The sequence below is a fragment of the Pseudophryne corroboree genome, chromosome 3, assembly GCF_028390025.1.
Source record: "Pseudophryne corroboree isolate aPseCor3 chromosome 3, aPseCor3.hap2, whole genome shotgun sequence".
Taxonomy (NCBI): Eukaryota; Metazoa; Chordata; class Amphibia; order Anura; family Myobatrachidae; genus Pseudophryne; species Pseudophryne corroboree.
Window position 1 is genome coordinate 292,057,175 of NC_086446.1, and position 16,300 is coordinate 292,073,474.

The 16,300-nt window shown below is 43.8% G+C and overlaps 1 long non-coding RNA gene across 1 annotated transcript in view; it reads right to left on the minus strand.

The window, feature by feature from the left end:
- Nucleotides 1-11,439: 11,439 nt before the first annotated feature.
- LOC135057716 (uncharacterized) overlaps nucleotides 11,440-16,300 on the minus strand; it is a 100,560-nt gene continuing 95,699 nt past the window's right edge. The window contains exon 2 of the long non-coding RNA XR_010244320.1: nucleotides 11,440-11,647. This is a non-coding gene — a long non-coding RNA (uncharacterized LOC135057716). The remainder of the gene's footprint in view (nucleotides 11,648-16,300) is intronic.

Consider the following 16,300-nt stretch of genomic DNA (forward strand, 5'->3'; position numbering starts at 1 on the left):
TGAGGTTTGGAGGAGGGTCATAGGGGGAGGAGCCAGTACACACCACCTAGTGGTCAAACTTTTAAATTTTGTGCCCTGTCTCCTGCGGAGCCGCTATTCCCCATGGTCCTGACGGACCATGGGGGCATTACTATATATGCAAAACAATAAAGAGGCACTTCTTGACAAAGGGGAGCGAATCCTTGAAACGCGTTGAAGTATCCATGCTGTGACGAACACCCATCTACTGCGGGACGTTTTTTGTTGCAGAATCCGTTTGTTAAGTCTCATAAATAAACCTTTGTGTGTTTTTAACTACATTAGTCTGCCGGTCTCCTGTCTACAGTGTGTGGGAGATGGAAAAAGAAACCTTTCAGCGCACTCAAGACTGAATTTTAATGTAACTGTGATTCCTATTGTCTGCTGTCTTTGAAAAAAACATTTATTCTGCTATCAATATAAAGATACCTTTATGGGAATGCGAGACTGAACTTGAAAGTGAGTGTCTTTCTGATTACGTGGAATCGGCTTGAAGATTCTTTCGGATCAAGCTCGCAAAGCAGTCTAGTCAGATGTTTTATTAATGTTTCATTATTGTTTTAATATGTTAAAGCATTAGCAGCGCTAGTTTGTATCTCTTTCCATATAATTGCATTACTATTTATGTTTAGCCTTGCCTCCATATATAAAAAAAAAGGGGCTGTCGTGTGGCCACGCTGCTAGTGTCATGTAGCCATTCCCACAAGCAGCATGTGGCCATGCCCCCTCACAACACATGACCACGCCCATTTTTCGGCACTTAGTACCACTAAGAAAATATTTCTACTTGCACCACTGGCTAAAGCTAAACAAAGGCTATCAGCATTGCTGTGTTGCCAGTATTTCAGCATAGTCAACGTCTGCAAATACATGCTTGAAGTTAGGTGATCATATAGCCAGTCTCACCACAAACCCTGTTGTATTTTTCTTTCTGTGGATTTAAAGCACTTATAAAGCTCAGTGCATCTTCAAACACGTTGCTCATACAGTGGATAATAAATCTCACTTTAGATATATATACATCCTATTTCAAATTTGGAACAATTAAGAAGTTGGAGTTAGAGGTGCATTTGACTCCAGCAGTAGGACAGTTGGGAGGTATGCCTCTTCTATTTGGCTTCCATTGCTACTGACAAATTAACTTCAATGAGAAATCATATGGTATCACCATGCATGCCAACTTTAACAATTTCCCTCTGTGAGTTCCCAGGAGGCAGTTGCAGCTGATCAATGTGGGGGTGGGGCTTGCATCTTTGTCATTAGGCCATTCCTCCTCACAGCATATTGATGCACATTGCAAGTTTGGGCATGGCAAAGATATTAATATTATGAGAATTCTGCCTGCTGCTCATTTCGCCAATAAGTTGGTGGGATGTAGGAAGATGATCTTCTCTGGGAGTAGAACACCCCAAAGATTTGGAATAACCCAGATGTTCTTTGAGAGTAGGCAAGTATGGTTTCACCCCTGCATACATCCTTCCAACATTTCAAATTCCTAAATTAAGATATGACCATTTCACAATGTGTATAATCACACACCCCTGGGCTTTGTATAGTTTGGCCATCCCTAACTCCACTCTTCGTCTCTAAAAATACCATTGAATTTCCACATTCATCAGAGGCATCTGATGAGTGATGTATCCCCCCTCATGTCTGTAGTGATCTGGATAGCAGACTTCTGCTTACTGAAGCTTCCTCTATAAGGTTGTGGTTGCTTCCTACTGGTTATTCTAATAGAAGCCACTAATGATCAGAAGAGAGTGTACTACAGGAGCATAATGTCTCCTCCATCTCAAGTGTGGCACTTGTTTGATTAGTAAGTAGCAACACCAATGGAGGAGAGAAATGATCTGCTTCATGGACATGTTGTTGGCCCTTCATAAATTTTGCTGTGGGGCAACACATATCTAGTTAAACCACTACATATATGATTGCAGTTTGTCCCTATAATAATTACAGTAACTATACTCAGTAGCTTCAGCAAATGATGGATGGACCATAAAAAGATGACTGCTGCTTAATGGGTCCCCCAGGCGGGACCCGCCATTAAATCGCGTTACGGTTGCAGACTAAGGAGACGGACTGCGACGCTGGCGTGGACACTGTGACAGAGCAGGGACCCCACTATATCAACCAGGGCATAGGAGTACAGGTCGGATATATAAATATCCTCTTTATTAAGACTGCATAGTACCAGGTGGTGAGGACAAGCATAAGGGAGAAGGCGCTTGACCTGTAGCCCCTCCCCGGGCGCCATCTGCTGCTGGTGTTCCCGCACTGGAGCTGCCTCACACTCTCCCTCACTCCCTGACTGAGACGCTGGGCACCATCTTCTATGATTAGCTACGACTGGTCTGCAGGGCAAGGTCTCCTCTGTAAATCTGCCTGTATATCAACGCCGTGATTTTACAGACACCTAAGTATTCTACATCCCATTAATAAGACAGCGTTAGTTAAGAACAAGTGTACCTGTGCCAGAATATATTGTACAAGTATTCTGATATATACATCCGGTCTCGGACCGCGCATTGTTTTATTTATATATATATATATATATATATATATATATATATATACTAGTCCAGGCAAGTTTTATTGTCTTACTAAAATAATTATCTACATTGTCACTGTGACTGTGTGTGCCTGTATCTGCTGTGTGGATTTCACTTTCAGTGTATCCCAGCTATATCTATCACTGTATTCTGTACCCTAGGGGACTAGGTGCGTCAGAGACACACACATATATATATATATATATAGTGCTTCACAGTATTTACCGTCAAGTATATTCTACTGTGTACTCAGTCACATAATACCGGATTTATTCGCTGGTGTTGTGTACTGTGTACGCAGTCACATAGTACCGGATTTAGACACTGGTGTTGTGTACTGTGTACGCTATCACATACTAGGGCATTTATTCGCAGGTATTGTATTCGTCAGGCTGTATCATACTCATACGCTTTGCGGTTACATTCACTTAAATGTCTAACACAAAGGACGGGAAATCCACGGACGCTCCTGTATCATCCAGCGCATGCGCCAGGGATTTGCCTGAGGGCGAAGCTTGTATGATGGTCTGTGTACTATGTGCCATACATCTCCCAGTCAGTCTGCAGCTCCTGTAACCAATCAGGAGCCACCTTGGGTGGCATTCTCAACTATGCTCAATACGCTTGTGACACGCCTTACCCCCCTATTGGACCTCCTGTGCCATTGCAACCACATATTGTCCCTATGGTAAATCTGCCTTGGGCGGATAATTTGCCTACCCAGTTGCAGCAATTGAATCAATTTTTGGTTAGACATAAACCTACCCCAAGTCACTCTCATGTCAAGCGGGCCACTTCCTCCTCACAATCCACTAATCTCTTAGAAGATTCTTCTGATGAGAATGGGGAGTATACTGACCCTCCTCACAATCCACTAATCTCTTAGAAGATTCTTCTGATGAGAATGGGGAGTATACTGACCCGTCAGACACTGATACAGCTGCTTCTGATGAGGAATCTACTATTCAGGTTGATGTCCCTGATTTAGTGTTTGCTATTAAGTAGATCCTACAGATCACTGATGATGATGAGGATTCCACTACAGTTTCTAAGAAATATGTTAAGTTTAAACATCAGAAGGTAATTAAAACATTATTACCGCATTCTGAACATTTAGTAGACATACGTCAAGAACCCTGGTCTTCGCCAGGAAATAAATTCTCCCTATCTAAAAAGATGGTAGCTCGTTATCCTCTCCCTTCTGAGTTGTGTAACAAGTGGGAAAATTCACCCCTGGTGGATTCACATGTCACCCATCTCGTGGTGTCATCTATTGTACCTGTCAGCACTGTCACCACATTGAAGGAACCGACGGCTAAGCGTGTGGAGGGTTTCCTGAAGTCTATTTACTCCCTTGCAGTTGCTGTACATAGAACCACTATAGCAGCCTCCTGGGCTGCAAAAGGAATTGAAGCATGGGTTCAGGCATTGGAGGAAGAGCTGCCTCAAGATATATCTGACACTGCCAGACAATACCTGTCTCATATTACCACCACCGCCTATTACATTCAGGAGGCGTCCTCTGAGGCAGGTGTGTTGGCGGCCAAGGCATCGACTACGTCCATCCTGGCTCGACGTATTCTGTGGTTGAGGTCATGGAAGGTGGACCTGGACTCCAAAAAGACCTTGGAGGTACTCCCTTTTAAGTGAGACATCCTATTTGGGGAAGATCTAAATAAGATTGTAACTGACTTAGCAGCTGCTGAGATTGCATTTCTCCCGAATACTAATCCTTCTGTACAGAAGGCAAAAGGTACCACTTTTTGCTCCTTTCGGCCTCAAGGTAAAGCAAAAGTTCAGGTATTCCCAAGACAGTCTTGTGCTCTCAAAACCACTAAGCCCAAGGCAAAACAATCCTGGGCCACCCGCCAGCCTGCTTCTAAACACGACAAGCCTGCTGCATGACGGGGCGGGCCTCCCCCTGGGAGACTCCAGGGTGGGAGGCCGACTTCTGCGATTCACCCAGGTCTGGTTGAAGACCACTTCAGACGCATGGGTGCAAGATGTTGTCTCTCACGGGTACGCAGTCTCTTTCAAGAGACATCCCCCTCGCCAGTTCTGCACAAAGGTTATCCCTTCGGATCCGTTGAAGGCGTAAGCTCTACAACTGGTTGTACGTTCCCTCCTGGATACAGGAGTGGCTGTGCCGGTACCTCTGTCCCAGAGAGGCAGAGGATACTACTCAACCCTGTTTCTAGTACCGAAACCGAATGGGTCCTTCCGGCCTATAATCAACCTCAAGTCACTGAACAAGTTTGTGAGAGTGTCCAAGTTCCGTATGGAAACACTGCGCTCAATTGTACTGGCTATGGAACCTGGAGATAATATGGTATCCCTGGATATACAAGATGCTTACCTGCATATTCCTATTGCCATATCGCATCAGCAATATCTGCAGTTTGCTATTGGCAACCTCCACTATCAATTCCAGGCTCTGCCGTTTGGACTGGCAACGGCCCCTCGGATCTTCACCAAGGTTATGGCCGTGATGACGGCTCATCTCCGCCGCCAGGGAGTCAGAATCCTGCCGCATCTGAACGACTTGCTGATTCTGGCAAACTCCCAAGATGTCCTCCTCAGTCATCTCCAACTGACCGTAAACTTCCTACAAGCCCACGGGAAGAAGTCCTTGCTGGTCCCTGCTCGGAGCATGGTGCACCTGGGGGCACTTCTGGACACACACACATTCAACGGCTTTTTCTGTCTCCAGAAAAGGTCCTGAAACTTCAGGACAGGATCAGATACTTCCTGTCTCGCCCAAGAGTGTTGATACATTCGGCGATGCAAGTACTAGGCCTCATGGTGTCTGCTTTCGTCGTGGTGGAGTACGCTCAATTTCATTCCCGCCCTCTGCAGAAGTTAATTCTTTCCAAGTGGGATGGCTTGCCTCATCGTATCAGGTCTCACATGATCTCCTTAACTCCGGAGGTTCGTCTGTCGCTGACTTGGTGGCTACAGGACCAGCAGTTAAGCAGGGGCCATCCCTTCTGGATCCCCAACTGGGTCCTGCTGATGACAGATGCCAGTCTGAGGGGTTGGGGCGTGGTGTTGGAGCAACACTCCTTCCAGGGTCGGTGGACCAAGGAGGATCACTCCTCCCGATAAACATTCTGGAATTGCAGGCAATTGCTTTGTCTCTCGCCCTGCTGCTCTTATGGAACAGGCCTGTTCAAGTACGGTCAAACAACGCCACCACGGTGGCATACATAAACCATCAAGGAGGCACTCGAAGCCGCATGGCAATGATGGAAGTATCAAAAATCCTCCATTGGGCGGAACACCATCTACCAGCAATATCGGCAGTGTTCATTCCGGGGGTCCTCAACTGGGAAGCAGATTTCCTCAGTCATCAGGACGTGCACGCCGGAGAGTGGAGTCTTCATCAGGAAGTCTTTCAACTCCTAGTGGACAAGTGGGGCCTACCAGATGTAGACATGATGGCGTCTCGACACAATCACAAAGTTCCGGTCTTCGGATCAAGAACCAGAGATCCTCAAGCAGCGTTTGTGGACGCACTAGCGATTCCATGGAACTTTTGGCTGCCCTACGTGTTCCCTCCAGTGTCACTCCTGCCCAGGGTACTTTGGAAATTCAAGCAAGAAGGAGGAATTCTACTTTTAGTCGCTCCAGCATGGCCCAGAAGGCATTAGTTCTCAGACCTGCAGGGTCTATCGATAGAGCGTCCTCTCTACTTCTTCAACGCCCAGACCTCCTCGTTCAGGGCCCTTGTGTCTACCCGGACCTGGCCAGACTGGCTTTGACGGCGTGGCTCTTGAAGCATCACTCCTGAGGGTATAAGGATTCTACGAGGCGGTTATCCAAACTATGCTGAAGGCCTGCAAACCGGCATCTGCGCGGATTTATTATAGGGTCTGGCAGTCTTACTTCACCTGGTGTGCTGCTAAGAATTACGATGCATATAAATTCAGAACTTCCAGACTTCTGGCTTTTCTGCAACAAGGCCTGGACTTAGGCCTTCATCTGGCCTCCCTCAAGGGTCATATTTCTGCCTTGTTGGTGTGGTTTCAGAGAAAAATTGCATCTATTCCTGACGTTCATACTTTCACTCAGGGGGGGTAATTCCAAGTTGATCGCAGCAGGAATTTTGTTAGCAGTTGGGCAAAACCATGTGCACTGCAGGGGAGGCAGATATAACATGTGCAGAAAGAATTAGATTTGGGTGGGTTATTTTGTTTCTGTGCAGGGTAAATACTGGCTGCTTTATATTTACACTGCAAATTAGATTGCAGATTGAACACACCACACCCAAATCTAACTCTCACTGCACATGTTAAATCTGCCTCCCCTGCAGTGCACATGGTTTTGCCCAACTGCTAACAAAATTCCTGCTGCGATCAACTTGGAATTACCCCCAGGGTGTGTTACGGATTCAGCCTCCCTATATCTCTCCTGTGGCTCCATTGGATCTGTCTGTTGTCCTGAATGCCCTGCAAGAGTCTCCATTTGAACCTCTTGAGTCAGTGGACCTTAAATGGCTTACTGTCAAGGTCCTGTTCCTACTGGCTATCACCTCTGCTAGGAGGGTGTCAGACCTAGGTGCTTTGTCCTGTCGTCCACCCTTCCTGATTTTTCACCTTGACTGGGCAGTTCTTAGAACTTGCCTGGGTTATTTACTTAAGGTGGTGTCATCTTTTCACCTTAACCAGAAGATTGTTGTTCCGGCTTTCATCTCTACTGGTTTGTCCTCCAAAGACCGGTCTTTGGATGTGGTACGGGCTCCGTATGTATATGTGGAGAGGACTGCCTCTATCAGGAGGTCAGGTACCCTTTTTTGTACTTTTTGGTTTTCACAAACGTGGCTGGCCTGCAAATAAGCAAGCCTTGGCCAGATGTATTAGAATGGTGATTGCACAAGCCTATGCACAGGCTGGACTCCCAGCTCCTGCTGCTATGAAAGCCCATTCTACTCGGTCTGGTTAACCTTCTTGGGCGGCCCGCCTAGGCGCGTCCGCTGAACAATTGTGCAAGGCAGCTATGTGGTTCTCAGTGAACACGCTCATTAGGTTTTATGCCTTCGATACTTCCGCCTCCCAGGATGCTTCCTTTGGACGCCGGGTTCTCATACCCGCCACGGCGTGTCCCCTTCCATTAGGAACTGCTTTAGGACATCCCAGATGTTTCCCTGTGGAAACCAATGTACCCCGCTGCAGAAAAGGAGCTTTATGGTAGACTTGCCATTGTTAAATCTCTTTCTGCGAGGTACATTGGTTCCACATGGCGCTCACCCTGACGCACCTAGCTTCTATGGGTTTGCATGGCATTAGCTGCTAGTCCCTTCTCCTGTCATGAGAACGTGGTTCTATGGGGGTCATTCTGAGTTGTTCGCTAGCTGCTTTCGGTCACAGCGCTGCGATTAGGTGAAAAAGCTGCATTTCTGCGCATGCATATGGTGCGCAGTGCGCACGCGCAGCGTACTTTCACACAAAACTATGCAGTTTCACACAAGGTCTAGCGACGCTTTTCAGTCGCACTGCTGATCGGTGAGTGATTGACAGGAAGTGGGTGTTTCTGGGCGGAAACTGACCGTTTTCGGGGAGTGTGTGTAAAAACGCAGGCGTGCCCGATAAAAACGCAGGAGTGGCTGGGGAAACTGGGGAGTGGCTGTCCGAACGCAGGGCGTGTTTGTGACGTCAAAACAGGAACTAAACAGTCTGTAGTGATCGCTAGCTAGGAGTAAGTTTCAAGCTGCTCAGAAACTGCACAATCTTTTTTTGTAGCAGCGCTGCAATCCTTTCGTTCGCACTTCTGCTAAGCTAAGATACACTCCCAGAGGGTGGCGGCTTAGCGTTTGCACTGCTGCTAAAAACAGCTAGCGAGCGAACAACTCGGAATGAGGGCCTATGTGACTAACATCTACCTTCTCTTTTACCTGCTCCTGCAATGGACTGTTTAACGAAACTGAGCTCACAGTGCCTAAAGGCGAGGTTATAGAGGAGGCCCCAATGCATCCTGGGACAGTCTAAAGCTTTAGCCTGTTGGTGCCTGAATCAAGATCCATCTCTACACACGGATGTTTCCCTGTGGAACCAATGTAACTCACAGAAAGAGATTTAACAATGGTAAGTCTACCATAAATCTCCTTTTTTTAAAAAATTTGTACAGAAATTAGCAGCCTATCTCATTATACTGTGTGTTTAGGCCTGGAAAAAGTACTCTCACCTTTGTTTCATTTTGTGTCATTATATTGTTATTGCAGTATATCATGTGCATTGCAGAGTGATATATGAAGAAAAGCAGAATGACCTCATGGTGCGGTCTATCATACAGTATTATCACAGTGTATTCTGTGTTTAAGCAACTGTCCACTATGTGGTGCTAAAGAGCCTCCTAAAGCATGCTTGTGCCCCCATTCTTGTGCCATTACTCTGCAGCATAATTCGGTTGCCAGCTTTATCTGCAATATGCCTTCACTTGCTAGCTCCATCCCCTCTGTTCAAGTCTGGGAAAGAGAAGCCTCTCTTCTATTAGGCAGTGTTCCAGGAAAACAATATGTGATATATGAACTACGGCAGCTTTAGGCATCATGTGGCTCACTAGCAGTGGTGAAACTAATCCCAGCATAAAAGGCTGGAAGGGCTTGCTGAGACTTTCAGTTCCACAAGAGCTGAAAAGCAGCAGCTGGATTTCCTCTTCAGATATGGTTACAGGTTGCTGGGTATCCAAAGGTTATTAAAATGGTCAGGAAGTAGCTAGTGTTTGTTAATTTATAAAGGGCAGATCTTAGCCAGTAACACAACATTGTCAAAATTTCACCATAACCTAAGCAGATGAAACAAATATTTAACCTTGTAACTAAAGACGAGTTTCAAAGCTCACAGCAGCTGGTGAACAAACATGAGGCTTATACTGACTCGACCGCTTACCAATTTCCCAGTAATGCATGTGTGCCTTGTTTCTTTGGGCTAGTGCTGGGGAACAACAAAGGGATGGGCACACAAGCGGATGATGTCCAAAACACAGTTCTAAAACGCACCCTAAGAGATGCATTTTGCGCACCTTGCAGAGATGTGTCCAACTCATTTAAATACTAACTTCAATTGTCTTCCAGTTTTAAAATTCAGACCGGACTGGGTGCATAAATGAATGAAGTAATGTAAAGAGTTCAGCAGCCACTCTAATAATAGTATCAATGAGGATGATCTAGATGTACTCTGTCATGGTCATCTTCATGATTCATCAATGCGGATTTTAATCCAGGTGTCTCCTGACAGGTGCATATGTGTTTTACGGGACTTGCCTAATGCTTATTAGCATTATTAGCCGGATCAGCAGGGGTTAGGGATTGCATGGACCTGGTTTTCGGAGCAACTGTCTCTAACCGGAGCAATAACAGAACCCAACAAAGAAATGTTTTTGTTTCGTTGCCATGGACATTTTAATGAATGTTGGGTATTTTGGGATTGCTGAATTCAAAAATGAGAGTAGTTTTTTCAAATTGCCTATGGTTTTTGAGATAATGGGTATACTCAATTAATAGGGAACTTTAGCCATAACACGTGCATATGGAAATCTACCAGAACATTCTGGTGGGTGAGACATGCGAGTATTCTAGATGTTCGCTCTGCGATCATTCTAAATTATACCCCCTTCGTATAGAAGTGATCGCCACTGTCAATTGGCAGTTCAGTAGTTTGCGTCTATTGTGTTTTTCTTGTTTCTTGTCTATGTATCTCACAAATTAGAACCAATCTAGCAAAACTGATGACATTCGGAATCGGAACCACAAAGTTACCCCAAAATTGCTCTGATTGGCACTAAAATGAGTGGTGATCAGTGTAATTAATTGCTCCGATAGGTGTCCACCGCTACAACCTGTGGTGAGTTGGAAACTTAATTATCATATGCGTGTATTTGGTGTAAAGCGGCTAAACCAAACTAGTGTGCGCGAGGTGAAAGGTGCGAGGTGCGCAGTTTCAGTGCTAAAACGGGTCACTTTGCACATTTCAGCTCTCCACCCACTTGGGGGGGAGTTAAAATGCTGTCGCCAGCAGCCATTTCAACCAAACAGAGCAACAGTTGACTTGCTTCATTGGATCCCATCTAGTGGCTGACGGCGCGAAAACAATTGAATATCGCCCATGGGGTCATACTTTATAAAATATATGCCCTTATTTATCAATGAGTGATAAATTTCACTGTGAGTGATAAATTGCACCAGCCAATGAGTCCTAACTGTAATTTTTCAAACATAGCCTGTGACATGGAAGTTAGGAGCTGATTGGCTGGTGCAATTTATCTCTCATTGATAAATAAGGGCTAAAGTGTGTAAGCTGTTGCATAATAGTATCTATCAGCTGTGACTTCACCTTAAACTAAAATAACTCCCCGGATTCCTGCAGTATCCTTACTACCTCCTGTGACCTTTCACCCTTTCAAACCCAATACTAAGGGGTTGATGCGTAAATGCTAAGGTTGTCTGTTATTGAATTACTTTCTAAATAATTGCTGGTTGTTGCCTTATTTGATGTTTGTCATCCTGGCAGCGAAGGGGTGCATGTCGTTACTGCACAGCTGGATTCCTCTCCAGGTATCCGAAACGTCCCATTAAACAGTTACAAGAGCCAACGTGCCCAGGTCTTTCAATCACTTCACGTCTGACCGAGATTTCTCTTTCCTGTAATTAAACAGCATCTTGTCTGTTCTCACAGTCATCTCTTCCAATGCTGGGGACGCCAGGCAAGTTACTTAACCCACTACTTCTCATAGTGTGTGGTCTCTAGATAGTTATGTGTAATATACAGTAGGTTCTGAATTTGGAATACAATGTGATGAGTTTGGGCACATTGCTTGGTATTCATATTTAACCACATTCTAATCCTAGAAAATATACAAAGTATTGCATCAAGGCTTTGGATCAAAGTTGCACAAGTAGTAGTATTCAACTTCCACTGAGCTCAGATTAATTTATATTACATTTACATGCAGAACTAGTGTGCCTTTTTGTGATGTCAGGCACCGGTTGACGCAAAGTCCAAGATGGTGGTGTCTGCACGGTGTTGTGGAAGGATCTTGGTGTTTCAGGATCTGTCCTTGATGAGTATGATGCATGAGTGCTCCTACATGAAAATGAGATTACATTATGAAAGTAGAGATTATTTATTTTGCATAAAGATATAGAAAAGGCTTATATAGGTAAGAGTTACAGGGCATCCGGAAAGTATTCACAGCGCTTCACTTTTTCCACATTTTGTTATGTTACAGCCCTATTCCAAAATGGAATAAATTCTTTTTCCCCAAAAAATTCTACACACAGTATTCCATAATAACAACGTGAAAAAATAATATTTTTTTTTAGATTTAAAAAATATATATATTTTTTTAAATGTATTTTTTTTTTTAAATGTATTACAAATAAAAAAAAACTAAGAAATCACATGTACATAAGTATTCACAGCCTTTGCTCAGTACTTTGTTTATGCACCTTTGGCAGCAATTACAGCCTCAAGTCTGCTGGTATAGATCAGGGGGCAAAGAGCAGGGCCTTGACGGATTCTGTCAGATTATGGGAGTGCAGTGGAAGGAAGGGAGGCTGTGGCAGAAATAGAGACTGAAGGCGCTTTAAAAGTTAGGCAATAAATAAAGAGAGCACAGTGCAATGGAGTCCAAGGCATATTTATTAAACAATATTTGCAGGATTTTCCCAGAAAACAGCTGTTTTCGGGGAGGTATTCACAAATATTAAGGATCCCTGAATGTGCCAAGGAGGGACTACAGCAGATATCATAGATATCTGCTGTGTTCCCTCCATTTCTGACTGCAGAAACGGCCCCCATAGGTTTCTACGGGAGCTGGTAGGCTGTCAGATTTTCTTAGCATTCTGGAGCTTTGCCCTAGCAGCTAACACCTTCTTTAGATGGCATTAGCCACTGTAGCGTATGGGCTCTACTTTGTACAAATTACCGGAAGAGGATTCCATAGGAAGACTCCACGGCAATGGGCACCTCACTTGTGTGGTCAGCACTGCAGGCTGCACATGTGCAGTACCACTGCTGGCGTCCAAAAGAGGAGTGCAGTGATTGGATTTCTGATCATTTCACTTTTTACACATCACAGGGACGAAACTTAATTTATTATTGCCATGAATAGTGGTGATAAGAAATGAATTATTTGGCCTAGAACACCATAATTGATAAACATGCCCCCTAAGTGAGTACAGGGGTGCAGGAGGAGAGGGTGGTAGACTGTAATGACAACAGACCATTAAAATGAGAGTAGGTATCCTTTGATTAAGCAGATAATTGTGGTTACATTAGTGGTGGCAACCCTGATGAAATGTAGAAGCCTGATTATATAGAGTTGCAGAGGGAGGGAAAGTGACCTAAGTGGTAGTACAGAAGCCTCTCAAGTAGTTTGGAAGCAAAGGGGAAATGTAAGGTGATAGTTGGAGAGAGGTGGTTTCCTGAGAATGAGACATTAGGGCGGTGGAGAGGGTTAAGTTTAAGAAGTAAGCTAGGTGCGGGCAAGTACTGGATGTAAGAGAACCTGGTGGAGCTGGGAGAAAATAAGATCGACATGATATGTTGAAAGGGAAGAGGAAAAGAGGAGTGCGATGACCTCATAAGTAATAGGAAAGAAAGAGGGCAGTAGAGTTGACTCTGCGAAGTGAAGAGGTTCTTGACTGAGAGTGTTGATTTTGCATTTGAAGAAGGGGACAAAGTCAAGAGCAGTGAGGTGAGAAGAGGAAAAGGTATTATGCATAGAGGAGAACTAGTAAACTGGGTAGAGGTTAGGGACGTAAACTAGGTTTGCTTGGTCAAATAGATGGCTCTTTAGTAAGAAAACCAGATACTGTAAGTGTAGTAAGAAAACAGGCAAAGTTTTCTCCATTGGCATACAGCAGTTTGCAGATAATGGGGGGAATTCAAATGTTTGAAAAGTCAGTTGGGTGTCTGTTTTTTTCCCTATCTATTAGACAGGAAAAAACAGACACCCAGCCGACTTTTCAAACATTTGAATTTCCCCCAATGAGTTTTATTGAAATTTCAAGGTCGGGCGTTTAGATGTGTATTGACTGGAACTTCCTCATTTAGTATGGTATTGTAGAAAATAATCAATGGATCACAGCAGGACAGAACAGTGGCGCTGAATCGGGACTTCTTTTAGCGGTGGTTGGGAGTTATGTAAGCGGGTTATACAGAATCAGTACTAACAAAGTACTAAGAGTTTCCTTTTTTTGTTTTTTTTTTTTTTAAACTTTTTTTTGTAAACCAAGGTGAATAATAGTGTGATTGTTAGTAGTTAATATAAGATCACAGCGGACCAGAAATAAAGGTAAGAATATACCATTAAAATGTCCTGATTTGTGGACCTCTGGGTTTTTTTGAAGGTGGCCATATTTTACCAAACCAAGATGGAGTTTGGTTGCATTGGGGGCCGTGCATATTTCGTCTCAATTTTAACTTTATAGATGTTGTTAGGTAGGTAAAAACAGTATTAACAAGTTATTTTAGGAAGTATGGGTTGTAAATAGTTTAATAGGCATAGACCATTTACAGTCCACAAAGCAGGTTTAGGAGATAGCAGCTAAGTAGAAATCATAGGAGATTCTTGGATTTTGTTTCAGTTTCCTTTTGATTATGGAATAGAATACTTTACTTTTGGAGACTATTCAGTTCCGCGCAGTGTGCTGTTCTGGAATGGCACATTGCAACAGTTAAACATCGCTAGTTTTTTTGCACCTTATGTGCATAAAAACGTGTGATGGGAATTGTACTGTGTATGGCATATATGTGTGCAGGCAAGCATTGCGGCGAAGCTCTGCAGCATATTTCACGAATTTGAATCTTTTGCTTCTATTTTTGGAAGTCGGTATGCCAATATCCTTGTTTTACATTTGTGTTTGGAGGCTTCTGTCTCGCTCCATAGTGAGTACACCTAATTATAATCATATCTTTAGTCTATTTAGGAAACTTTTGTATAGCAGAACAAACCTGTTATTCAGAATTTGCATTTTTAGGAATTCTGTTGGTAGGATTCATGTCCTGGTGACCACAATAATAATGACCAATTGTAGGGTAAAATGGTTAACTGCCACAGTTATGCAGCAACTATGACAAGTGAGAGGGGTATAAGTGAGACAAACACGAAAAAATAAAATCAGACTATGGGGGGTATTCAGTTAGGGCTAGGCGAAAAAAACTGCACTTTTTGCTATTTTTTAGGGTGAATGGGGATTCGCCCTATTCAATAGCAGGGCCATGCACGTGTTTTTGCACCTGCGCCGGCGAAAACATGGGTTGTTTTTGACATTTTTGAGGCATTTTTCGCCATTGCCTTTTTCACTAAAAAGAAAGAAGTAAAAAGGCATTGGCAAAAATGCCTTAAAAACATCCAAAAATGGCCCGCAATTAAATACGTGGGGGGAGGGGGGGGATTCGATAGCTACGAAATTGTCAGAGCTAATTGAATACCCCCCTACGGGGTACATTTTATACAGCATTATTAAGGGAAAGCTAATAAGGTTACCAATGAAATTATAAACATTTAAAAAATAATGGTGTGGCTGATAAAAGTAATAATTCAACATGTATTAAAATAAAAATAAAAATATTCCATATAGATAAGTAGCAGCTTAACATACTTCGCTGGAACAATCTGAAGAAGCTGGGGGGAGATTGCCCCATCGAAACATGTTAAGCAACTAACGGGAAATTGCCTATCTGAACTGATACCTTGTATTGCTGGAACTTTAGCAGTTAATTTGTGTTTACCCTTTATAGTGTTGTATCTTTATTTCTACTATAATTTTTCTCAGGGGTTAAAGTGAGAATTTTAAGCAAATTTAATACTGTTTTTACATATAAAACACAAAACTACGGGAATCTGTATTCTCTGTGTCTTATTTTAGTACAACGGGATATACCTGAAGTTAACTGGTTAGTTTAACACAGGAGATCAGCAATTAGACTTACAACAGGACATGCTCCGCCCACCGCTGCCAATTTTTGTCAAGCCGCACCTCGGGACGGGCCTTCCCCGGATTGATGCTGTCAAAAGGCTGGCTCTGAGGAGAATAATCTGCCACTTTATCTGCCCGTCCCGCCTCTGATGCTGCCCTGCTCAGTGCTCTAAATGCTGGGACGACAGGTCAAGCTCCACCCGCTGTATGTTAAGTATGTAAGGTTTGCAGGGATAGGCTGACTCTATTCCAAAGGGCCCTAGGTCTCCTTGCTTAGCTTCTCGCTTTCCATAGAGCTCCTCCTTTAAGTTAAAAAGGTAAAGATTTTCGCACAACACTTAAGGTCACTGGGAGAGCTGTCTGTACCCTTTACACAGCAGATAAGTGGTTGCTGACTATCAAGCTTTTCTTTAATGCATTTAAAAGTCAAAATATCTCTGTCTCCTTTCCTCCAGTTGCTCTCTGAGAGGTTGGGCAATGTTTAGTTCAAGTGACAAGTTAACCTTAGATAATGGAGACACTATCCTCTCCTGACTGGAAATGGGTTAGTTAAGTACTTATATCTGAAATATGGAACTGAAACGGCACTTGGACTGAAACGGCATTGGCAGTGTCACTATTCATCTCAGCGACCCCGAAAACTGTGGGGCAAGGCATCATCTCAGATTAGCTCTACCTAATGATGGGGGGCGGCCGAGGGGGATTCCAACACCTTTCCAGGACCACTTTAGGCCCTGCTGTCTTTCTCATAGGAGTTTGAAACTCTCCATTACAGCTGCTTTGGATACACCAGCCAGTACCAAAGTGGGTA